Raw genomic sequence first — 26,031 nt, forward strand, 5'->3', positions numbered from 1 at the left:
TTCATGTTCTATATACTGCATATAAGAAGAATATTGGTTTATTTGTTTAAAAATTGTCATATTGGTGTAGAAATCACAAATATATACAATTTACTGCTTCTTTAAGATGAAAATTATAATAGGGAAATTATGGTAAAGTAAAAATTAAGGTGTTGCAATATATTTGAAAAAGCCACAGCAGAAGTGTTTCCAAATCAACCCTTGCTGATTTGAATTCTATCATCACCACACTGGCCTCAAGCTTCTTATTTATGATAGTGATTCCCATGCTGTCATTCTAAAATTCAATCTCCCAGTAGTATCTAGTTAATCTATACAAAGAGTCAACAAGACTAATAACATTTAACTTGGAAATAAGTTTCGCTGGGGTCATATGTTATAACAGTTAAAGAATGAGATTTGAGTTCTGGAAACAGTTAAGAATATTTTTTTCAATATTGTTATCTTAACAGCTATACTAAGGAAAAGTTAGTTTATGTCTTATTAACTCTTTGTGAATTCTTGAGAACATGATCAAGTTTCTATCCAAAGTTTCAGTATGATCATATGGATTATGGAAGGTTTGCTTAGCTCTTTTACATGTGTTGAATTGTATAGTACAGAAAACCACATGGGGTCTAGACATTATTCAATACCACTGGCAGCCAAATCATACCAGAGGCCCCTTTCGCCGCATTTCAATTGGGTTTGGAGGATGACTTCATCCAAAATGGATACAAGAGGGGTTTTATGTACTCTCTTATCTTTGTGTCCTCCTCACAGAATGGCTTGATAGTTCTTATCCTTGGAAGGGGTGGGGAAATTCAGCACCTGCCAATAGTGTGTTCATGCTCATTTTCTTAGCCTGGATTCTTCTTGACATGGTTAATGAGTTCCAGGATAAAGCATTTCTGTACTCTTTAACCTGAGGTATATAAGATTCCAAAATCAAAATGCTAAAATTAATTTGTTTAATTTGGTCATTCATTCCCTTATTCATATTGAGATCCAACTTTAACTCCTCTACTTGGGGATTAAATAACAGTTGATAGCTTCCAGGATCTATGAAGTATTGTCAGAAAGACAGAACAGAAGGAGAAGCAGAGATTTTTCTGTTTCTGGTGTGGCTTTTGTTCTGTTTTGGTTTATTGGGCGTTTTTAGTTCTTGATTTGTTTGCTTGTTTGTTTATTTTGTTTAGTTTTCTTTCACGGTTGATGCAGTAGGAATGAGAAAAAGATATGGGAGAACTGAAAGGTGAACATAATTGGGGTGCATGATGTGAAACCCCCAAAGATTCAATGAAGTAAAAAAGTGAAAGTAAAAAGAAGTTGATATGTATCACCTTCAAGAATTGAATATTATATAGGGAAATCATGTATTCTAACAAATAAGGGAGATTCAGAAGAATTATCAGATGTTTAAAAGAAAATACAATATTCATTACATATCCAAAACATGTATTATAAGCCTCAACCATTTAATGAGACAGAATATCTATCATAAAGTTTTACTATGACAAATATCAGATAATTATGATGCAATATGCCTTGATCTTCTTGTGTGCATATCCAAAACTCATTTGAATAGAGAAGCTAGGATTGCAGGAAATATCTATGAATCAGTGGGAGTCTGGGTCTGTTGTGTGAGAGAAGTTGAATACCGAGAGCAGTTTTGGAGTGATGGTTATGCTCTGGAAAGATCTAAGGTTTCTGGAGCTTTCTTCTAATTGAAGCAAGAGGAGATGGAACAGGTTACAGAAGTCACCCATGGAATACTTCCTGCTTCTCACTGAAAAGCTACTATTCTGTCACGCTGGCCCTTCCTTCCTGATGTGGAGTTCATGGAGTTCTGTGGCTGAAGGAAATTTCTTGGACCCATGCATTTCCTGGGTGTTAGTGCATGGCTGTCTCTTCACCATAATCAAGAATCTAAGTCATTTAAAACATTTTTTCTATTGAAAACAAATAAATACCAAGCACTGGAAAATTAATTCAAAACACCAGATATCTAAAGAATTTCTCTGATGAAAGGGAAGGCTAGACCTTCTTGCTCAGAGGCCCAGAGGCTTTGGTGTGGGTCCGCAGTGTCTCTCCCCAGTCATTAGGGGTTCTTTGCACAAGACTTTGGGGTGATTTCATGGACAGTAGTGGAGTTTTCCAAGTTTGCTTTCTAAAACATAGAACAACAACAACAACAAAAAAGAAAATAGAGCAATTCTTCACAATGAAACGGAGCTCACTTATGTGTGTATTTGGGTGAATGACAATTAGAAACACACGTAACAAAATAAGTCCTCTTATTAATAGTAAAACTACATCCAATATATTTGTGATGCTTAAACAGTAAAGTAGAATAATTCTTGGTCCTATGGGAAAGTTTAGTAGACGTTCCCATTGCTCATTAAGGAAGCTGCTCCATCAGGCTGCCTCCGGCCCCACACAGCTGTCAGTCACTCTACAGAGCTGATCTAACATCTACACAACTTTATATGCTGAAAATTGACATTTGATATCATATTTTACCACTATAAAGTGACACGTCATAAAGCTTCATCTCACCATGAAACCTGAGGAGATACAGAAAAACAATGATTATTTTCGATGGATTTTTTTTTAATTTTAAAAGGAGTAAGCGATAATTTTTTCACTTAAAAATCATTATTTCCAAAGAATTAGGTAACAAATATCACACATAGAAGGGATAGAGTTCAGTAATTGCTTAGCTTAATTGAGTATGCTGCTAATACAAGGAGAGACATAAAATCATTTAGCATAGCATTATTTCAACAAATCACTCAAGAAAAGGATTTTAGAGGGTTTTTTTTTAAGTCCAGTGTTTGAGTTATTAGTCACCTTTAGGGGAGCCTAAAAGCCTTTGTTTATTAATAAAGAGAAACAGAGTGATTAGTGGGCACAGTAAAGTCCAACAAAAATCCCACAAGCTGTTCCCAGCCAGGACTTTGGAATCCCTGTGACCTTTGCAAAGTCACTCCATTTCTCAGTCTTGTTTCTCTTTGGATGAAAGAGCTCACTATTTTCTTTATGTCTCAGATCAAGACAACCGCTACAAATAAGAACCTTTTCTACACATTCAAGGGAACATTAATGCTCTTCAGGTTAGTGAGCAAGTCTGTCATAGATTAAGGCATTCTACAGTTTTTTTCCAGGGGATTTGAATCCCAGTTTTATCCACACAATCTCATCAGAGTGTTCTGTGTCTTGAAATTCAATCTCAATTCACACTTCTTTTACTTTTCACTCTGCATTTTCATAATTTTGTATTTGTCATAACTTTCTAATGAAAATTCATTTATATCATAAGAAAAATAAATAATATGCTCATGTTACATACACTTCTACCCCCATCTCCCCTTTTCAAATATAATAAAGTACAGCCAGCTGGTTCCCTCTGCTTGGAGGTACTGTCAGCTACAGGCTATCTCTTGCCATAATTCCTTCTTGTGTTGGATACATGCTTCAAAGAGGGGGACAGGTTTTGCACCAAGAAGATGATGTCTAAGTGGAAGTGGAAAGAGGAGAGGGCAATAGGATACTTGCCATGAAAGCAGAAGGGAGACTAGTTCGGGGAGGAAGCAGCAAAAAGGGCAGAGAACAGAACAGGAATGGAAATGGAATGAGAATAAGAAAAAAGGATAATGACATAGATCTGAAAACAGTTTGTATCTTACACAAAATTAACGTTTTGGGGGTTATACATCAGAAAAATTAAAATAAGACCAAATACATATTTCATATACAAATATACATTTAATGTATAATTCGTATACACATATGCATATATTTAAAGCAATACATTGTTGATATACATATATTTATAACAACACAAAATTATAAGGGATTGCATCCTAAATATATAAGGAGCTGATTGCAACTACATAGCGAAAACATTTACAGTGCATGAAGGACTTGCATAGACACTCTATCAATGGAGATGCACAAACAATCAAGAAGTCATTTAATTAATATTATTGAAAATTCTTATTCATTATTCTTTTATGTGTTTCTTTAATGTTGCTGTGACAAAATACCACAGCTGAGGTAATTTGTAGAAGGAAGAATTTGTTCTAGGGAGCTAAGAATCCCTTTTGTTGGAAAAGCATGGCAGCAAGCCAAAGGCATGGCTGCAGGAGCAGGAAGCTGGGTGATCATAGCAGGAAAGAGAGAGAAAAATATGGATGAGGGAAAGGTTTGAAGATCTCAAAGAACAACCTCGTAACCTTTTCAAGGAGAGTCACCTAGTAGGGATCAAGTGTGGAAATGTCCCGCCTAAGGAGAACATTTTTCATTCAAGTTATGTTTGTGGATGTGTCCTTAATTGAGAAGAGGGCAGGTGTGGAGTTCAGAGGTTAACGTGGTAGTCTGTTCTCTGCTTGTACCTTTGTATAGGTTCTAGCCATCCTGTCTGGGTCTACATGAGCTTACAGCAAGCACTTTACCCACTAAGCCATTTCACTAGTCTGTAATGTGTGTATGCACACATATGTATATTATAGTTTTCAGATATATGATACATTTTCCTGAGGCCTGCATACTGATTTCTGTCTATTACTAACCTATATTTAATCTGTTTATAAGATTCTGAACTTGAATCTTTTATAGCCCTAAGTACTTGGAATATATTTACCTGTTGAGTTGTTCTTATAATACTCCTTTGTAGATGATTCTTTGTAGAATTCTCTTTTTGACCATATTTCTAAGCTTCAATAAGATATATTGATGTGGGATTCCCCTCTTCATGCTGAAAATACCATTGGTTAATAAAGAAACTATCTTGGCCTGTGATAGAGCAACAAAAATAGAGCTAGGTGGGGAAAACTAAACTGAATGTCAGGAGAAGGAAGGCAGAGTTGATAGAACCATGGAACCACCTCCGGAGACAGATATGCTGGAACCTTGCCGATAGGCTACTAGCCTCATGGTAAAATTTGAAATAATGGAGATGGGTTAAATTAAGAGGTAAAAACTAGCCAATAAGAAGTTAGAGCTAAATTCAAGAAGTCCTGTTTTTTACTGCTGAGTAATACTCTAATATGTATATATTCCATACTTTCTTCATCCATTCTTCTGTTGAAGGGCATCTAGGTTGTTTCCAGGTTCTGGCTATTACAAACAATGCTGCCATGAACATAGTTGAGCATATACTTTTGTTGTATGATAGGGCCTCTCTTGGGTATATTCCCAAGAGTGGTATTGCTGGATCCAGGGGTAGGTTGATCCCGAATTTCCTGAGAAACCGAAAGACTGCTTTCCAGAGTGGTTGCACAAGTTTGCATTCCCACCAGCAATGGGTGAGTGTACCCCTTTCTCCACAGCCTCTCCAGCAAAGGCTATCATTGGTGTTTTTTATTTTAGCCATTCTGACAGGTGTAAGATGGTATCTTAAAGCTGTCTTGATTTGCATTTCCCTGATCGCTAAGGAAGTTGAGCATGACCTTAAGTATCTTTTGGCCATTTGAAGTTCTTCTGTTGAGAATTCTCTGTTCAGCTCAGTGCCCCATTTTATAATTGGGTTGATTAGCCTTTTATGGTCTAGTTTCTTGATTTCTTTACATATTTTGGAGATCAAACCTTTGTCAGTTGCGGGGTTGGTGAATTTTGCATACAAATGGATGGAAATAGAAAACACTATCCTGAGTGAGGTAAGCCAGACCCAAAAAGAGGAACATGGGATGTACTCACTCATATTTGGTTTCTAGCCATAAATAAAGGACATTGAGCTTATAATTCATGTTCCTAGAGAAGCTAAATAAGAAGGTGAATCCAAAGACAAACACATAGGCATCCTCATGAATATTAACCTTCATCAGGCGATGAAAGGAGACAGAGACAGAGACCCACATTGGAGCACCGGACAGAAATCTTAAGGTCCAAATCAGGAGCAGAAGGAGACGAAGCACGAGCAAGGAACTCAGGACCGCGAGGGGTGCACCCACACACTGAGACAATGGGGATGTTCTATCGGGAACTCACCAAGGCCAGCTGGCCTGGGTCTGACAAAGCATGGGATAAATCCGGACTAGCTGAACATAGCGGACAATGAGGAATACTGAGAACTCAAGAACAATCGCAGTGGGTTTTTGATCCTACTGCACTTACTGCCTTTGGGGGAGCCTAGGCAGTTTGGATGCTCACCTTACTAGACCTAGATAGAGGTGGGTGTTCCTTGGGCTTCCCACAGGTCAGGGAACCCTGATTGCTCTTCGAGCAGATGAGGGAGGGGGACTTGATCGGGGGAGGGGAAGGGAAATGGAGGCGGTTGCGGGGAGGAGGCAGAAATCCTTAATAAATAAATAAATTTAAAAAAAAAGAATAAAAAAGGAAAAAAAAGAAGTTAGAGCTAATAGGCTAAGAAGTGATTTAACTAATACAGTGTCTGTGTGATTATTTCAGGAGTCTGGGTGGCCAGGAAATGAACAAATGGCTTCTTACTACAATATATGTCATTTCAGAAGTTTTTCTTATCTATTTGTTTATTCAGTGGCATTCTATGAAGACTTTTAGTTGGAGAACATTTTAGTTATTCATACCCTATTACCTGACTGAAGAAACATGTGCCCGGTATGCTATGTTTGGGGCTATATCGCTGAATTTCACTGTGGAAAAGGCTGGGGAGGCTTCAGAGATAGACTAGGTCCCTGTCACCATTAAATAGGAATTTGAAATGAAATAAAGTAATAGGAAATAATAAATAATAAAATAAAGAAATAGGTAGGATATTTATATAACTAAAAGTATACACTCAAAATAAAGTAAGGATGTCTTAAGGGGTAAAGAATGCCATATTGTTGGAATTCTGGATTGTTTTATGGAAAATTTTTGATAGAATGGGCAATTGCCCATGAGTTTTGGCATTGGGGAGAAAGGAAGATGCAGGGCATTCCAGAAATGGGCTGAGGTTTTTTGTAAATTTGGGTTTATTCCTCTATTCTGTTTTATGTGAGGTTTTCAGATGTGTCTTGGTATCAGTCTCATGGAGGGGACAGGAGACATTGTTCCAAGGCAAATGACAGGAAGATGCCATGGTAAAGAAGCAGAGCAGCTGAAGAGATGGTTCGCTGGTTAAAAGTAGATCCATATTGCTCTTGCAGAGGATCCAAGTTCCCTTCATGTCAACCTTTGTCAGGTCATTCACAACTGCTTATAGCTATGCTCCCTGGAATCCAAAACCTTTGGCCTCCACAGTCCTGACACCCACTTGCTCATACCCACTTGCCCACACATTCACATAATTAAAACTAAATATCAAAAAGCAAAAAAGAAATAAAAATTCAAAGGATTATTAGTGAGAAAGAACATCAGAGCCTGGGATGATGATTACAATCTATCATGCTATTCCCCTGAGTGGTCACTTGATTTCTTGGGAGAGGACAGATCTGAGTTTGAGTCAGATTACAGCTACTAAGCAGCTTGACTTTTGTTTCTCCTCTGTCTTTTTAACTTGCCTTGTGTTTATGCTTTGTTCCTTTTGTTTTTACGGCCCACACCAGTCTGACTGATAGAAGTCCTGGTAATATATACTCATTAGCAAGGCTAATGAGGTTACTTGAATCAAGAAGTTCAGAAAAGAAACAGAGAGCTAAAATACTGTCACCTGAAAGTTGGAAGACATCCATTTATTTTGCAGAAATAAACCCACAACCCTCAAGCTCCCAAACCCCTATGGAATGCTTCTTAAGACATTTTCCTTAAGAAAAGTCATCTACCGAGATCTCTGCACCAATCCACATGGAATTGTCTGGAACTTTACAGCATGACCCTTATAAACCTTCTCTAAATTAAGTTCTCAGGCAGGTCTCCCTCTCCCATATTAGCTAATTGTCCTATACTCGTGGAAAAGAGAAGCATTTATTATCTTATTGTTCTTATACTGCTCAAATGCTCCCAGTGGCATTTCTGCCTCTTTTCTCATTACACAGATAAAGCAAGAGAGAGTCATTACTCAGTTGGTTATGAAGCCAGACTCTCTAACTTCACTGCCAATAATGTTCTCAACCAGTGATCCGATCATTTTGAGACCTGAGAGAAATAAAAAGCAGTTCTCCATGAAATACTTGCCTGGAACCCTGGGGAGCATGGGTAAACTGACTAATTTAGAAGAAGAAGAGCAACTTCATTACGGTGTAGAGGAATCAGAGTGAATATATGATGCCTATTTTCTGTCCCCTGAGAAAGTGTGATGAGATTTTCAGATGTATTTGTGGGATATGTAATATATTGTAAAAGGAACATGTGCTGTTGTGCTTTTTCTTTCATTGTAAGTTACTATCAATGCAGAGAGCAGGAAAGGTTCAAAATATGGTTCAGAATTTCTTAAACATCATACCAAACCACCAAGGAGTGCTTATGCTATGTATTTAACAGTATAAAATGTTTAATTAAGCTGTTAAAAATAAAATTACCTTGTTGCACTTTCACTTCTTTCTAGTGAAAGGTGTGTTTTCTGTATCACTAGAAGGAGGACAAGGGAAACAGAATGACATTGTATCAATCGACAAGACACAGGAGCAGTATGGGGATCACTGGCATTGTGTCCAACCAAAGCTCTTCTGGTGGCTATCAGTCTCCTATTTAGAGTCAAGCAGAAGAAACATCCAAGTCTTTGAGGCTGTCATTTCTCACAGGCAATGTTTGAAAAAAAAAGCAAAACATAAACAAAACGCTAATTTCAAAAGCATCACATATCTCAAAGACAAACATAATGAAGGAAACTTTGAAGAGTGTATTAAGGAGAATTGTGTAGCTAGATTGGGCCTTCATCTAGGGATTCATGGGTTCTCTGTCATGTAGGCACACCTGTGACCAATGAATCACACAGGAAATGGTCATCAGACACCTACTGTCTGAGAACATCCAGAGTTAGACACATCCTGATGGATGGAGGGTAAATCAGGCATGGATTCCTCCTTCTAGTGTTTACAGTGTAAGGGAATGAGATAGTACCTGGCATAGAAAATTAAATATATGTGTGTTAGTCAGAGTTACTGGTAAGTCAGAGCCACACTGTGTGCTGTTTATTGTATTATCATATCTTCAAATTAGTATGTGATTTGATTTTTCCTATGGTTTCTATATCCATTAGGCAACAAATAACAACTATAGAGTACTCAGGATTTTCATTTAGGTTGAGAATTTAGTGAAGATGGTGAATAGATTGTCACATATACAAAGTAGGGCCTTATATTTCTTATCACTTCTGCCCTTGTTAAAATATATGTGACTGGAATGCGGTGTAGGTGTCCACTCAGTTTTGTCATACAAGTGCTATTTTCGTCGAGAACTGGTGTACTCTTAAGACAAGGTTGTGTATTCAGTGTCAACAACTTGCAAATGAGCATAATCTCTGCATCTATAATAAGAAAAACATTGTTTGGAGCAAACCAGGAGATTTCAATTTTTTATTACTTTGCATAGGATGCACAAATGCTCACCGTAGACTATTTATGAGGTGTGGGACATATATAGGGCATTGCTTTTCCATGGGGATCTAATTACTTCCGTAGAGTTCCCTTATGTGGAACAGGAAACCTGACAACATTTATTCATGGAATGAAAATTGGTCCTATGAAAAATGGCCCAAGTGTGAAGTCTTGGAGGCTCACGATATTAGACCTTGAAATGATCAGCCGCTCTGAGCTTTCACCGTCTTATGTTACAGTTGAGAAACTGAGACATGGAAAGGTCTGCCCAAGGACACCTGATTATCTTAAGGGATCAAGCAATTTATAACCTCTTCTTATAGTTCCTAAGATTTACATGCCATAAAATGGTAGTGTGAAGTTATAATAGCGGATTTGTAGGACAAGATGTCACCCTTGAGAATTGTTTTTAAGACTCTTAGAATTTATGTGATTTTTTTCCCACCTCCCCAGATCCATCATTTTTGGTGCTTTATCACTGTAAGTTAATGTATAACCCAGACCCAGACGGCTGCCATAGGAGAGCAAATATCAATTCACAAGGCAGTATGGAGCTTGACTTTAATTTAGAAATTGAAATGGAAACCCTGTTTGGAATTAAGATCTTGTTTTCTCTGAGCTTCCTTAGGACTTTACCTGAACCTTAATGGTGTTGTCTCTTTACTATGCATATTTTTTTCACGTATTATATTTCCACTCATCAAAGGTGAGCACTCTGATTGCATAATGATAGTTTTCCCTTGGTTTACCTGGGATCTTTCATATGTGGTCTGTGCAAAGATGTTCATATGCCACACTGGGTGTGTGGAGGTCAATAGACAGAATCTGTTGTCAGTTCTCATCTTCCATCTTGTTTAATCCGGGTTTTTCCTATTGTCTGTCACTGCATTAAGTATTTCAGGAAAAGTGGCCCACGAGCTTCGGCCATGACTCCTGCCCAGGATTCAGATACTTGAAGAAGTGTACAACCATACTGTTCTGAACGCACCCAATCGTGTCTGATACTTGAAGAAATGATACAGAGCTCAGTGTCAGGTATTTCTGGCATCTGTAACACCTGGAAATTTTGTGGTTGGGCATCCCAATGCTAGTCAGCTCCCTTCCAGTGATGGCATCTTGTCCTCATTCCTCCTCAAGCCTCAATAATCCCTACTGTAAATTCTGTGAGCAATGACATTTCTTATTAAATTAGCTAGGATTCAAAATGAATTCAAAGTACTATATTTTCTTCAATTATAAAACATTTATTGTTTTCTGAGATTGCTTGGTGGAAACCAAAAACTTTCCTTGAAGATTTTTATTTCTAAAGGGCTGGGTTTTAATTGATGTAATGCTGAAAACCCAACAATATGTATTCTGCTTTTTTGTTAACTTTGCTACTGATGTCAAGACGATGTTGGAAGCATTTGTCTTTGCTGGACTGGTTGGAACTAGCCAGATAATGTTCAGTGCTGTTATTCATTAAAGGTAACTGGTTTGTTTCTGTGTATGGATGCTCGTCAGCACTGCACTTTTAACTCCTTGTGCTGTCAAACATGACAATCAGTCTTTTATGTTCTTTCTTTCTTTGTCAACATCCACTGTAAACAAGTTTTCCACATATTCAGTTTTATAGATTCTTCTATTTTGATCCCATGTAACTATATATGCTTGTACATATGTATGCATGTGTGTAAGTATATCTCTAAATTTTCTTTCTTCTCTTTGTATAAACATGTGCACTAAGTTTAGCATTGGTAATTGAGAATTTGTTGGTTGAGTTAAGGCTTAGCACACAAACATTACAATATTTACATAATCTTCAAAGAAGTGAAATAGAAATGTAGAAAACCATTAATTAGATCCCTATTAAAACAATTATTACAGTGAGTTCTCAACCTCAGATTGATGCAAATTGTCATTACAAAGATTTTCAATCAAGTTCCAGTATTTTCACATACTTATTCTTAACTCTCACCAATGTATAATTTTAATTCATGCTTAATACATATTGAAGTTTTCAATTGTTTCTGGCACAATAGCAAAATTCTTAGGGAAACTAGATTGTCACATGAAAGATTTTACAGCACACACACACACAATTCCGGCTGGGCAATAATGAACTTTTATCTAAGAGGTAATTATAATGAGAAACAATGGATAAAGAGCTAACTTAAAATCCTCAAAAATGTTAAACATACATTTATGGGCCCTCAGGTGGGCTCTTTGGTATGAACTGAATTATAGGAAATCAAACCACTCATTCACATAGAGGGTGTCAAGCTGACAACCTGGAGAGTCAAAACCTCCTGACTCAATGCTGTTTTTCTGTAGCAAAGATGTCAAATCATCCACATATAGAGTGTCAAGCTGACAACCTGGAGAGTTATACCTCCTGACTCAATGTTGTCTCTCTGTGGCAAAGAAGTCACTAGTGAATTGATGTCTATAGCATGCTAAAGTGGGCTAAAGGTATGGAAGAGAAGGCTAAGCAATTAAAAACATCGGCTGCTCTTCCAGAGAACTTAATTTGGCTCCTAGCACCACACAGTGGTTTACAAACATCTGTAAGTTCAGTTCCATGGGACCCATAACTTCTTCTAGCCTTCCTAGGCACCAGATACTCACATGGTACACAGACATACATTCGGATGAACTATCCAGAAACATTTTTGGTGTGCTTTTTGAAGCAGACGCATGATTTCTCTTTGTGGTCTTACCTGTCCTAGATCTGTAGACCAGTCTGGCTACAGGGGATCTGCCTGTTTCTGCCTCCTGATTCCTGGAATTAAAGCTGTGTGTTGCCACTGTTTTTAATAGAGCTAAATTATTATTTCTCTCTCTCTCTCTCTCTCTCTCTCTCTCTCTCTCTCTCTCTCTCTCTCTCTCTCTCTCTCTCTGTGTGTGTGTGTGTGTGTGTGTGTGTGTGTGTATACAGATATACATATTATGAATGGTGTGGGAGAATTGTCTGTATTCTGTCAATCATGTTTTAAATAAACACTGATTGGCCAGGCAGGAAGTATATGTGGGTCAACCAGACAGGAAGTAGAGGCAGGGCGATGCGAACAGGAGAATTCTAGGAAGGAGGAAGTCTTGCAGTCCTGCCCAAATCATGGAAGAAGCAAGATGTGACTTACCCTGATGAAAAAGATGCTGAGCCGTATGGCTAACATATACTAGAATAATGGGTTAATATAGGTTATAAGAGCTAATACAAAGCCTGAGCTAATGAGCCAATCAGTTTATAACCTAATGTAGACTCTCTGATTTTCTTTGGGGCTAACAGGAACTGGGCAGGACAGAAACCCCACAAAGCAGGTCCTCCTACTACATATGAACACATATATATGTACATATGAGTATGTGAATATATACATTTGTACATGTGTGTGAGGGCCAGAAGTCACCCTCAAATGTTATCCAGGAGCTGTCCACCTCATTTCATGAGATCAGGTCTCTCTCTGGTACCTGAAGATCCATGATTAGGTAAAGGGTGGCTGTTCAGCAAGCCCCAGGGACTCATATCCTTCTTCCTGCTAAGCACTGGGACTTATTCACAGCAGCAGACTCGGTTCCTCATGTGTGTCCTGGGCATGGAACTCAGGTTTGCATGTTTATATAGCATGTGCTTTACCAACTGGACTGTCTTCCAGCCTGAAATTTCCTACTTTTTACAGTGTTTTCAGAGTCCTACAAAACTAGCATTTACAAATAAAAATAGTCCTATAGATTTTTCAGGAAGGGAGACGGGGACATATAAATGACATCAATCAGACTTGGCTTTATGTCATTATCTGCTGAATTGTAACCATTCTCATTCTCCCACCTTCATGGGTAAATATTTATTTGTGTCTTCACTAGTCATGTCTGTATGTTTTCTCCTTGTTTCCCAGAGACTTTGATTTATGCCATTGGTCTGTCTTTCTTATTTCATTTCTCTTTCTTTTATTATATTCTTCCATGTTTTCAGTAGCAGGTTGTTGACCTGAAAGGTTTGCTGCTCTCATTGTCCTGTCCCCTTAGTTTGATCTGCATTTTCTTTTGGTCATCTTATTGGGAAGTGAGTGTGGGAGGGACTTGGCAGCTGCAGAGGGCCAATGAAAGGTGGGCTGCCAGACTACTGCAGGAACCCATGACAGGAGTGAGGAGAAAACCAGAGAAATGCGGCTTGCATTTCTTTTGGGTATAACTGAGTACATAGCACGACACCTCTTAGAGAAAAGAGAGGTTTCTCTTAACTCACGGTTTCCTTTAGATTATTCCATCATGAAATCTGAACGTATTTCTCGAAATGAATCCTCAATTATTGGGCAACAATGAGTGTCATCATCTCCCTTTCAGTCACTTAAGGTAAATTCTACCCTTCAGACTTAGACTAACAATGTTCTAAGATTTTCTTGGTCCCTTTATTGGTTCATGGACATAATTTTTCTCTGATCTACTCAAGCCATTATTTGGCACAAGTTTAGTGTCCTATCACAGATTACCTTGGCTCTGTTAAATTACTTAGTGTTAACCAAAAGGCACATGGAACTTCAACCTATGCAAATTTAGATAACAGATTCCAGCTCTCAAAGAGATAGCTTTGTGACGGAGTACACAGATATAAGACAAATACTGTACAATGTGAATAGACCATTGTAAATGTTCATTGCATCTATTAGGCAAATTTGCAGAGCACTCTGAGAGATAAGAACTATTATGGAAGACTGGTAGGCACATTCTTGACAGATGATACTTTATTTCAAATCTTGATGTCACCACTTGTTAGTGGAGTAACATTATACTAGTCCCTTAAGGCTCCCAGGCATTATTCTTCTTTGTATGAAACAAAAATAATGGTTGTACCTACCTAAGTTTCCACAAAGAGTCCACTTGCAGGGTATCTATTTCTGATTCCATGTTTTCTTTCTTATTTGTTTCTGTTGTGGTTAGTACAGTCCATGCTTTCCTTGTAGCTGGGAGTTTGGCATCATGTAGCATAGTCTTGCACACATATAAAAATGTCTGAGAAAGCGTTTTCTGTTTTGTTAGTGGCAAGAAAGATGAATTAATGCCATATGAAATCTGATGTTTGAAGAATAAACTCAGTTTCATAGTTTGTCCTTTTCTCATGAAGTCTTACTGGATAAGTATGTGTTCTGAGGTCCCTCAAGGATAACCAGTTCCACAATATAACATCATGGAAATGTCCAACTATACAAAAGCAGGTTGACTCAGAGTTACATATGCTGGGAGAGTCATCTCTGTCCATGCTTATTTCCCCTACATGGTTTAATTTCCAAGCATTGATAAAGAACCATAGAGCTCAGACAGATTTACCAGTTTGAACATTTATACACTGTTTACTCTTTATATGATGATAGGAAAAAATTGAAAATGGCACTAATAATTTTAAATATGCATCACAGCAGACGACAGGAGAAATGTAGGGACACCCATAGTCTAAACTGGTATGATTCTGTCTTCTTTCAGCTTAAGTATAGCATGGACCCATTGTATAAATCACTGACATTGAAGAAGAACTTTCCTGAGGCAGCATAGCGCTAAGTCTTGACATATTTTCTCTCAAGAAATTCTCTCTTTTTACTCACAGTAACCCTTAGCTGCCCCCTATATAAGTATTTTGTGTCTTCAAGTTGTTTTTATACACATGGTCCATCTAAATAATCTTGTCTTTGTTTTCATTTTCGTTTAATTCAAGACTTTTTTCTTATCATAACGAATCCATCAAACGAAATTGTATGTATCGTTAAAAGGGATTATAGCTAAAAATACCACATCCAAATAATTGACTTGTATCTTATCAAGCACTACTATGGAAAATCAAATCAAAAGTAATTAAATTTAGCTACAAATGATGCTCATTAAATGACTATTGTCGTCTAACATCTATGTAACATCTTCAAACTATTGGATACCATAATACTTTAGGTATATCTGTGTTATATTCTCTACTGAACAGAAGGGTACTGTTCTTTCTAAAGTAAAAGTTGAAGAAGTATTAAAATTTTCATATGGCTCATTAAAGATGAAGTATAAATTCAATCTTAGTATCTCTCAACTCCCAGTCTAGAGGCATTTCTGTACTGAGAGTGAAATATAAGACACTGATCAAGATGTCTAGGTAGAGTCGGTCAACCTAGCTTTACTAACAATCCATGTGGCCTCAGACAAGCTATTTAATGTGTCTACCCAAGGTTACTCAAATTTAAAACGGGGCCAAAATAACAGTTGTCTTAGTTTTTTTCTATTACTGTGATAAAGCATAATAGTGAATAACATGTTGAAACAGAAGGGATTAGTTAGCTTACATGTCCTGATCACAGTCCAGCATGAACAGAAATCTGTAAAAACTCAAAGCTGAAACCTGGAAATAGAAACAAAAACAGAAAACATGAAAACATGGCACTCACGGATTTTCTTTACAGACATAGATTCAGCTATGTTTATTATACTTCTCCTTACCATCTGCCCAGGACTGGCACTAGTTACAGTGTTCTGTGCCCTCCCACATCAAAGATCAATCAAGAAAATACCCCAGAAACTTGTCTGCAGGTCTTTCTTATGATTCCCTGTTCTCAGATGATTCTAACTTGTAGCAACTTGACTAACCAGTACAACGGTCATTCCATAAAGGATGCTTTGATTAAATGCATTCAAATTGGTAAGAGACTTAGAATAGTATATGGCAAATTGTCAGTCAGTATCATTTTTAATAATTATCATTAACAATAGGCTGTTGTATTCTATTCTTTCTAAATTTTTTAAATGATACAGAAAATTGTCTGCGACATATTGTCTATGTGAACTTCTTCATGAAATAAGAGATAGGTCTGCCTCAGACTCTAAGGAGGAAGCATGGTCCTGCCCAGGGACATGATAGACTGAGTTGTACAAGGAGACCAACATACATACCTGGGCAGTCTACCTCAGGCTCTAAGGAGAAAACCACAAACCTGTTTCGTCTGCCTGTGATGGCATGGATGAGGAAAAATGCCTCCCTCCCCTTGTTCCTTGCCACCTGTGCAGGTGGAGGAGCTGACCCAACCCCTCACCAGTTGCAATACTCTGGAGAATAGGCCCTGTGCCTCTCCTGGACATCACAATAGAGTTGACCTTGTGTTGACTGATGTTTCTGTCCTTCCTGATCCCACAGCCATTCAACCCCAAGAAATACACAGAGTTCTACATTAACTAAAAAACTGTTTGGCATAATAGCTCAGGCTTCTTATGAACTCTTATAACTTATAGTAGCCCATAATTCTTGTCTGTGTTAGCCACTGGCTTGGTACCTTTTCCATCAGTGAGGTGTTCTCATTTTGCTTGCTCTGTGTCTTGCTCTCCTCTGTGTCGACTGTGGACTGAATCTTTCACTTCCCAGAATTCTTGTTGCCCCACCTCTACTTCCTGCCTGGTCTCCCACCTGTACTCCCTTCCTAACTACTGGTGAGCTGGCGTTTATTTAAAATACAAGTCACAGGGTACAGACCATTATCCCACAGCAACACTTTAGAGAGGGACGTGAGTTAGCCAGACCTGAGGGAGTGATAGATAGCTGGTAGTACCTCCCTCATCTGCGGTGTGGTGGTTGGGGCAGGTGAAAAAGATGCTTCCCTCCTTGCCCATACCATCTCCTACTGGTGAGAAAGCTGACCCACCTGTTTACCAGCTGCAGAAATTTGAAGAGTGGGCCCTTCGGCTCATATGGGCAGTGTAGTGGCGGGTGTGCCAGCTCCGAGAATCTATGAGCATGGGAGATCTGGCCCCCACCTACCATATGGTGGCTGGACAGGGAGAAATGTCCTCCCACCATCCACTGGTCCTGGGGTTATAAGAGAAGAAGAATAGTCCCTGCCCTTTACCAGCTGAAGCAATTGGGAGAGTGGCTGCTATACCTCTCCTAGGTAGCACAGTAGATCTAGCCCTAATGATGTAGGCACGGGAGAGCAATGAACACTTGCACCTAAGTATATATGAATGAAAGTGTAAACTGCATGACTCACTCTGTCATACTACAGATTCCATAAAAAGATTTTTCTTTATTTTTTTCTCTTATGCTTTATTTTACTTTATTTTATTTTGGAAGAGAGGTTGTAAGAGTGGAGGTAAATGTGAAGGGACAGGGATATGAATAGGATAGAGATGCAAGATGTTAAAGACACAAAGAATAAACTGAAAGTTAAAAAATGATACAGTGCTAAGGAAAATTATCGAATTTTTTTCATATAGAACCATTAGAGAAGAACAGATGATTCACCAAAAGTAGTGATTTTATTCATGTTATTCATTGGAGGTCAAGTAATAGATATCACTTTAAATAGCCTCTTAGCAATGCATGTATGATTTCAGCTGGCCAAATACTAGCTTCTTTTCCAGTCTTTTTAGGGCCTTCAAAGATAATTACAATATTTAAAAACTCATCTTATATTGCTAAATTATAGTTAAATTGCAACTACCATCCATTAATCATTTATATAGCATGGACATCTGCCTTACTAATGCTTTTTGTACACAGCAAAATAGGGAAACTCCAATGGGACCAGAAAGGCCCATCCTGTAATTCTTAGAAATAGGAGCAGTTGTATCTACTCTCTCATTGCTGATATTCTAGGGTAGATACAAAGTCAACATTATTGGAATATTCAACTTTTGCATCAACTGTACTATGTAGCGTGACACACATTTGATATGGCAATATCATTAAATCCAGGCAGTACTGTGAAGATACTAAGTTTGTGCTCTACAAATTCTTCATCAGTCTGCCAAATTGGGTCCAATGCAATTCAGCAAATTTTCATTGAAAGGTTTTGTTCTGGGAATCGTGGGTCCAGAAGGAACTGGGCTCAAATGGCATTATGAGCTACCCATTGATGTGACCAGAACGATAAAGAACAGAGAAGAGTGTATAAATGCATGTGGGGAATAATGCTGTTCAACTGGAACCATGCTACGCAGCTTTACAGCTGAGCAATATGATGAGCCAGCCCTGCAATCTACCACTTCAGTAAAAGTGGGAGTATTCTAACAGAGCATTTCATTTGAAACCTGCACACTACAATGAGATAGGTGTTACTTCTTCACCTTTTTGGATAAATCAATGGCTTCTTAAATGGTCAGGTAGCTAACAAAATGTCACAGATCAAATAAACCACCAGGCCAAGACTGAAATTCACACAATGGAAGCAAAAAACACGATTCCTCATCCATATATGGTTCTGAGTTTTCATAATTTCTTTTTCTGTTCTATGCTATGAAGGGGAGTATATAAATCACTGTGTCACCTTCTACCACTTCATTGTTGCCACAGCTATGAGGAGAAATGGTTTTCATGGTTGATCCAGGTAGGCTGGGGCTTAGGAAGGCTCGGCAGTTTGCCTGTATGATTTAAATCTGCAAAGATGGAAGATGCCATTTTAATGTAATTCTAACTCTACACAAATGATTCTAATTTGGGGTGATCTCTAAATTTATGAAATGACCAAGGCTTGCCTTTGCTCTCTCTATTGTTCACTTTCTGTGGTTCCCACACAAAATTGTGTCAGATGATACCTCACTTCCAGTTAATGGAGCTCTTTCAGGAAAATGTAATATAATCATTGTTTTATCCCATTCTTTTTAAATTTAATGACATCAAGAATACCGCACTGGAACAGGAAATGTAACTTAGATAAGAGCCATCAAAAATACACCAACCTGTAATGAAAATTTAACAAGCTTTTCATCTGTCTAGACCTCAGTGTCTCAAACACATACTCAAGTTACAAGTAAAGACTGCAAGAGGTGAATTTGCCTGCCCCTAAACAACCTCCTACCTGGTACCTAATATCAAGGAGAACTCCAAACCCAACAGTCTTCCACTTCATAAAGTTTTCATAAATACCTATTTTCTGCTGCTTTACAGTTCCTTACAATGTTTGCCTATTGCACAAAATCTTAATTTTAGAGCAACTTCCAAGAAAACGTTACTTTGTATGTGGTACATGTACTTACTCATTTTGCGAGTTGACTGTTTTCTATTAAAGAAAATGAGTTTCTTATATGGCATGTCATGGCGTGCTTGTAAAGGTCAGGTGACAATGAATAGAAGGCGTGTTTCTTCCTCTACACCGTGGGACCTGGAATGGGGCTCAGGTCACTAGGGCACGGGCCTCCAGACACTGAGCCTTTTCTCCAGCCCTAACTAAATACTTTATAACGAGCATATGATACTTTTTTATTCATTGTTATTGATTTTATTGAGCTATACATTTTCTCTGTTCCCCTCACTTCCTCTCTCTTCACCTTCAACCTTCTCCCATGGTTGCCATGCTCCCAATTTACTCAGTAGATCTTTTTTTTTCTTCTTTCCTTGTACATTGAGCCATGTATGTCTCTCTTAGGGTCCTCATTGTTGTCTAGGTTTTCTTGGATTGTTCTCTGGTTTTCTTTGCTTTTTGTCTAAAAGTCACGTATGAGTGAGTACATATAATAATTGTCTTTCTGTGTCTGGGTTACCTCACTCAATATGTTGCTTTCTAGCTCCATCCATTTGCAAATTTCAAAATGTCATTATTCTTTTCTGCTGTGTAGTACTCCGTTGTGTAAATGTACCACATTTTCTTTATCTATTCTTCAGTTGAGGGGCATTTAGGTCGTTTTCAGGTTCTGGCTATGACAAACAATGCTTCTATGAACATAGTTGAGTACATGTTCTTGTGGTATGATTGCACATCCTTTGGGTATACACCAAAGATATTGCTGGATCTTGAGAAAGGTTGTTTCTTAATTTTTTGAGAAATCACCATACTGGTATTCAAATGGACTATACGAATTTGCACTCCCACCAGCAATGCAGTAGTGTTTCTTTTACCCCAAATCTTCTCCAACAAAAGTTGTCATCAGTGTTTTTGATCCTGGCCATTCCTACAAAAGATAAAATTTCAGACTTGTTTTGATTTGCATTTCTCTGATGGCTAAGGATGTTGAGCATTTTCTTAAGTGTCTTTCTGTCGTTTTGGATTCCTATGTTGAGAATTCTCTGTTTAGGTCTGTTTATCCCAACCAAAAAAAAATGCCCAGGACTCAATGCTTTCAGCTCAGAATTCTACAAGATTTTCAAAGAAGAACTAATACTAAAACTCCTCAAACTGTTCCACACAATAGAAACAGAAGAAACATGGTCAAACTCTATTTATGAGACTATAATTACCCTGATACCCAAACCACATAAAGACATTATTAAGAAAGAGAATTACAGACTAATCTTACTCACGAAAATTGATATGAAAATACTCAATAAAATACTGCCAAATCGAATCCAAGAACACATAGTGAAGATCATCCACCATAATCAAGTTGGCTTCATTCCAGAGATGTAAAGATGGTTCAACATATGAAAATCTGTCAATGTAGTCCACCATATAAACAAACTTAAAAATAAAAACCACATGATCGTCTCATTAGATGATAAAAACACCTTTGACAAAATACAACATTCCTTCAATGATAAAGGTCTTGGAGAGAACAAAGATAAAAGCAACATACTTAAATGTAATAAAGGAATTATACAGAAAGCCAACATCAAACTAAATGGAGAAAAACTCACAATGACCCCACTGAAATCAGGAACAAGACAAGGTTGTCTACTCTCTCCATATCTATTCTATATAGTTCTTGAGGTCCTAACTAGAGCAATAAGACAGCAAAAGGAGATCAAGGGGAATACTAATTGGAAAAGAAGTCAAACTCTCACTATTTTCTGATGATATGATAGCTTTCATAAACTACCCCAAAAATTCTACCAAGGAACATCTACAACTCATAAACACTTTCAGTAATGTAGCAGGATACAAGATTAACTCAAAAAAATCAGTTGTCCTCCTTTACACAGATGGGCTGAGAAAGAAATCAGAGAAACACCACCCTTCCCAATAGCCACAAACAGCATAAAATATTTCAGAGTAACTAACTTTAACCAAGCAAGTGGAAGACCTGTATGACAAGAACTTTAAATCTTTGAAGAAAGAAACTGGTAGAAGACATATGAAAATGGAAAAATCTCCCATGCTCTTGGGTGGGTAGAATTAACATAGTAAAAATGGCAATCTTACCAAAAGCAATCTATAGGGACACTGTGATTTAGCTATTCTATGAATATTAATGTTGCCTAAATATAAATGTAACCTCAGTAGTTTCAAATCAGTCTGAGGCTTTCAGAGACACAGATTCAAAGAATTACCCTGTCTTGTAAGACTCAAACTTTTTCCCATTTCACTCATAGATACTGACAAACAAATACTGGAAATATGAATGGAAAAAAGTATGACTGTTTATTGTAGGGGGTAAATTTGAAACTGTGTCGGCATCAACTTTAGAATCTCTCCCATTGGAAATACATCTAAAATTGATAAATGACAGGGGTAGACTTGGAATGGCAAAGATACATATCAGTTGGAGTAAGCTGTTAGTGAGGTGAAAGCTAGGCAAATTCAGCTTGCCAGAAGTATTTTCCTTTTAGACAGGATAGAATACACTTAATGCAGAATGAATGAATACTTGAATCTGTAAACCACTTCTATTCTTTCTGTGCATACACATATATGCATGTGCACATGTGTACATGCATACACACTCACAATCATATCTCCAGTAATAGACAAATGCTAAATTTTATATAGCTTAAGAGCTCATGTAATCTAATAGAGAAGCAAGCTTGCAGACATCTAAATTCACTTCCACGACGATTTTTGTGGTCAAATGTTATATCGTTTCTATTCTTTTTGTTATGTGTTACATGCTGTTGAATATAGAAACACAAGAAACTGTCCTTATGGTCATAATATTTAATTTAAGGTAACCTAAAAGGAAAAGGAGAGTGAATTAAGCTTTTCTACAGGAGAAAACCAAGGTCCTAAGGCAGTGAAATTTATTTTGCAAATACCAATTCAAGGCCTAATGCACAATGATCCCTGCCACTCTAAATTATACAATATCAACTCTCTGAAATTCGGTGATGTCATTGGCAATAAGCACTTTTTGTAAAATCTATTCCACCCTAACTTCTATGACAGCTTTCTTTCCTGGGCACATTTTGAATCTCAGGCACACTTTGTCCATTATCTCCTAACTGCTCTTCCTTCATTTGCTTATTAGATGTCAGCGCTTTCCTGGATTTAAACTTAGCAATCCTCTATCCAATTCTATGCGCTGTTGTGGCAGGGTTTTCAGTTCTTACCACGTCTTTAGTCCCTAGATGCCAATTACTGAAGATCATTATCTCCATTCTTCATTGCACAATTATTTCCTTAGCTTGTGAAGGGTTTCTTCTTCTATCGTCTCTCAGGATCTCCCCCATGAACAATCCAATGTACTGAAAAATTAACACTGACTTTTTCCTACACCTGCTCTTGTTTCTATGTTCTGCACATATCCAAAGCCCAGATACCATTATGAACTCATGTGTTTCCACTGATACCAAAGTGTTCATATTCATCTGGTCACTAAGTGGTATAGGATCTCCTTATTTCGAATCCCTCAATCTGCCAGTCATCTTTCAGACTTATTCTTACTGCTCTGTTTCAGGTCATATTAATTTTTCTTTGTGCTTATTTTAAGGATTTTCTCCTTAAATGCAATACCATTATAACCCAAATGAACTGAAATAATTGACACAGACTCCATGCAGCTCGAACTCATTCTGGTTTCTCTATTGATGGTATCATGATGACACAATGATATATATTCTGCCATGAGAAGACATTTCTTTTCCAGTTGAGGGTGGTGCCTTGCGAATGATAGTGTTTAGGCTAGCACTTGATGCCTGCAGAACTATAAAGTAGGTATTGACAGAATAGATCCATTGGGCTGAAAACAGTCAGTATGTGGTTCACAATCCCATACTTAAACCCTTCATCCAGGGCTATAGAACATATGTCATTTTGTGTATCGTCTTGACAAGCAGTCATGAAAGCTTCTTTACTTAAGCAATTTTCATTTCTATTAAGAATTTAAGAAGATAACACCCCTATTAAACTTGTATCCAATTAAGAGAAGTGAACAATGGCCCTCTTATGTTTTGGAGTTATAACCAGAACAAAATACATCCATTAGCAAGCAAGATGGCAGTGGGTTCATTTTGTGCATTCCAGAAGGTCCCATAATGCCAGCATGTAGGCAGTTAGAAGGAATGTGTGCAAATATAAATTGGCTCCAGAAAATATTAAACATTTGCAAAGTGCCCAGTGAAGCCTTTGATTCTGCATCAGCTGGCTCTGGACTGGATATTTATAACGTCTATCTTCCCTTTTATCCTCCTAATTGAAAATTCTGGGAAAAGCAACTTATCCTGGGGGAGGGCCTGAATTTGTTTGATAAGTCTCTGACATCGATTTTCTATGGTCCTTACTTATAAAAATATGAAATGTGGTTGTATATGTGTTCTGAAGCATTTGTGTGTTGAATACTCAGCATAGGGACATTAAAACATATAGTTTAGGTTGACTGACTTGCTTAAAAATGGATTTTCTAAAACTCAATGAAGAAGTTTTTGATTTTGATATGTCTTGTATTTTCTTTTTTCCCCATGATGCTAATATGTCTTTCCACTAAACATGCTTTCTTACATAATTTTTTCTTTTCATTCATTTCTTACATATTTATTGAGAATATCAAGAACTGCACTGGGTGTAAACACAGAACTAACTGAACATGGGCTCTCTTCTCAAGCGTCGGACAGTCCAGGGAAAGTGATAAACAAGTATGTCATGAAGAAACAGGCCAATGGGACAGTTGTTGGAAGGACTGAGAGGACTGAATGACATAATGACTTGTGTAAGAAGAAATCAGTAAGCTCAAGATGGTAACTTTAAATAGTGAACTTTGACCTGAGCAAATTAAAAGAAGGATAAGTGAGGGGTGTGTGTGTGTGTGTGTGTGTGTGTGCACAGGCATGTGCCAATGCACTCGTGCTTGTGCTTATTGTGTGTGTGTCTCTGTGTGTGTGGATGTGCATTCGTGTGCATTTATGCACATTTATGTTATAGGCATGTACTTCCAACAGCACACGTGTGGAAATCAGAAACCAAATTTGTGGCTCAGGGTCTTATCTTCTGCTTTGTTTGAGACATGACCCTTACATTGTTTTCTTTACTGTATAAACCAGGCTGACCAGGCTTTGAACCTCTGCAGGTTCCACTCTCTATCCCCTCCATCTTGCTAGGAGTGCTGGAATTTCAGACATGGGGTGCTGTGTCTTTTTACATGGGTCCTGGGGCTAGAGATTACACTTTCGTGGCAAACACTAACTGCTTAGACTTCCCCTAGCCTGGTAGAAATATTTAGATAAAAGGAACATTCGTTTTCAAATTCTTAATTTTGATATTAAGTTCAAGATACTGGCCATGTGGCCATTAGAAATATTCTCACTTCTCCCAGTTACCAAACCTCACTGTGATTTAGTTGTATGACCACATGTCAGTTGATGGCATTGTCTGACTGGCTTCTTTCTCTTTTATTTTTTTCTACCTCGGTCATAGTAATCTTTCAAAGTATAAGTCTTTACTCTTAGCTACAGTAGGATGAAATAGAGAGCTGGGCATTCAGTTCCAGCTACTGACTGACACAGGGGAATCACAGATTCAAGGCCAGTCTGAACTACAGAGTGAATTAAAGGCCAGCTTAGGTAACTTACCGAAACAATGAATGAAAAATAAATAAACTAAGGTGGTTGGAATATAGCTCAGGGTAGAGTATTGGCTTAACAAGAGTAAATATTGTGGAGTAATGTTTTTTATACCCTGTGAATATGTGTCACTAGGTTTAGCTAATAAAAAAAAATAATGACCAAATCTAGGCAGGACTTTGAAGGCAGAGAAAATGCTGGGAAGACGGGCAAAATTGCGGAACTCCATAAGACACCCAGTAAGCAAGATAGAAAGTACTAGATGAAGTAAATGAGCCTTGGGGCAACACATGCATTACTAGAAAGGAGTTGATTTAAGGCATAAGAGCTAGCTAAGAAACAAACCTAAGTTATCGAGTTAGCTTTTATAATTAATAATAAATCTCTTTGTGTTATTTGGGAGCTGACAGTCACAACCGAAACACACACACACACACACACACACACACACACATTGGAGATAGATGGACAAGAGGAAAAGAGAAAGGAAGAGAGGAGGAGGGGGGAATAAGTGGAAAGCAAAAAGAGGGAAAGAGGAGAGGACAGGAGAGGAGAAAGGAGGAGAGGAGAGGAGAGAGGAGGAGGGAAGGAGAGAAAAGGGCAGGAGAGAAAAAGAGAAGAGAGGAAATTACAAGTAAAGATATCATCTTTCTTCAGGATAATAAGAAAAGCCTCTTAATTTTTCCACATGAATCTGTTCTATTAATTTGCTGTCAGTCTCATTCTTGCCTGTGGTATTGATGGATTTGGGTCATGCTTTCCTTAAATACAGCCACTTGGCATTACAGAAGACAGCAGGACTCATAGGGCACTTATGCCACTCTTCTCTCATCAAGGACCACAATCTGCTCACTTTGGGGTTCTCCCTCTGTGCTGGGGATGGGCAGGAAAAGTATTGAGCAGATTCATGTGTCACAGAGTCTGATACCATCAGCTCTTTTGTTCAGTCAAGAGAGGCAGTTAGTCCCAGAT

This window comes from Microtus pennsylvanicus, chromosome 4 (assembly GCF_037038515.1).
Source record: "Microtus pennsylvanicus isolate mMicPen1 chromosome 4, mMicPen1.hap1, whole genome shotgun sequence".
In the NCBI taxonomy this organism is placed as follows: domain Eukaryota; kingdom Metazoa; phylum Chordata; class Mammalia; order Rodentia; family Cricetidae; genus Microtus; species Microtus pennsylvanicus.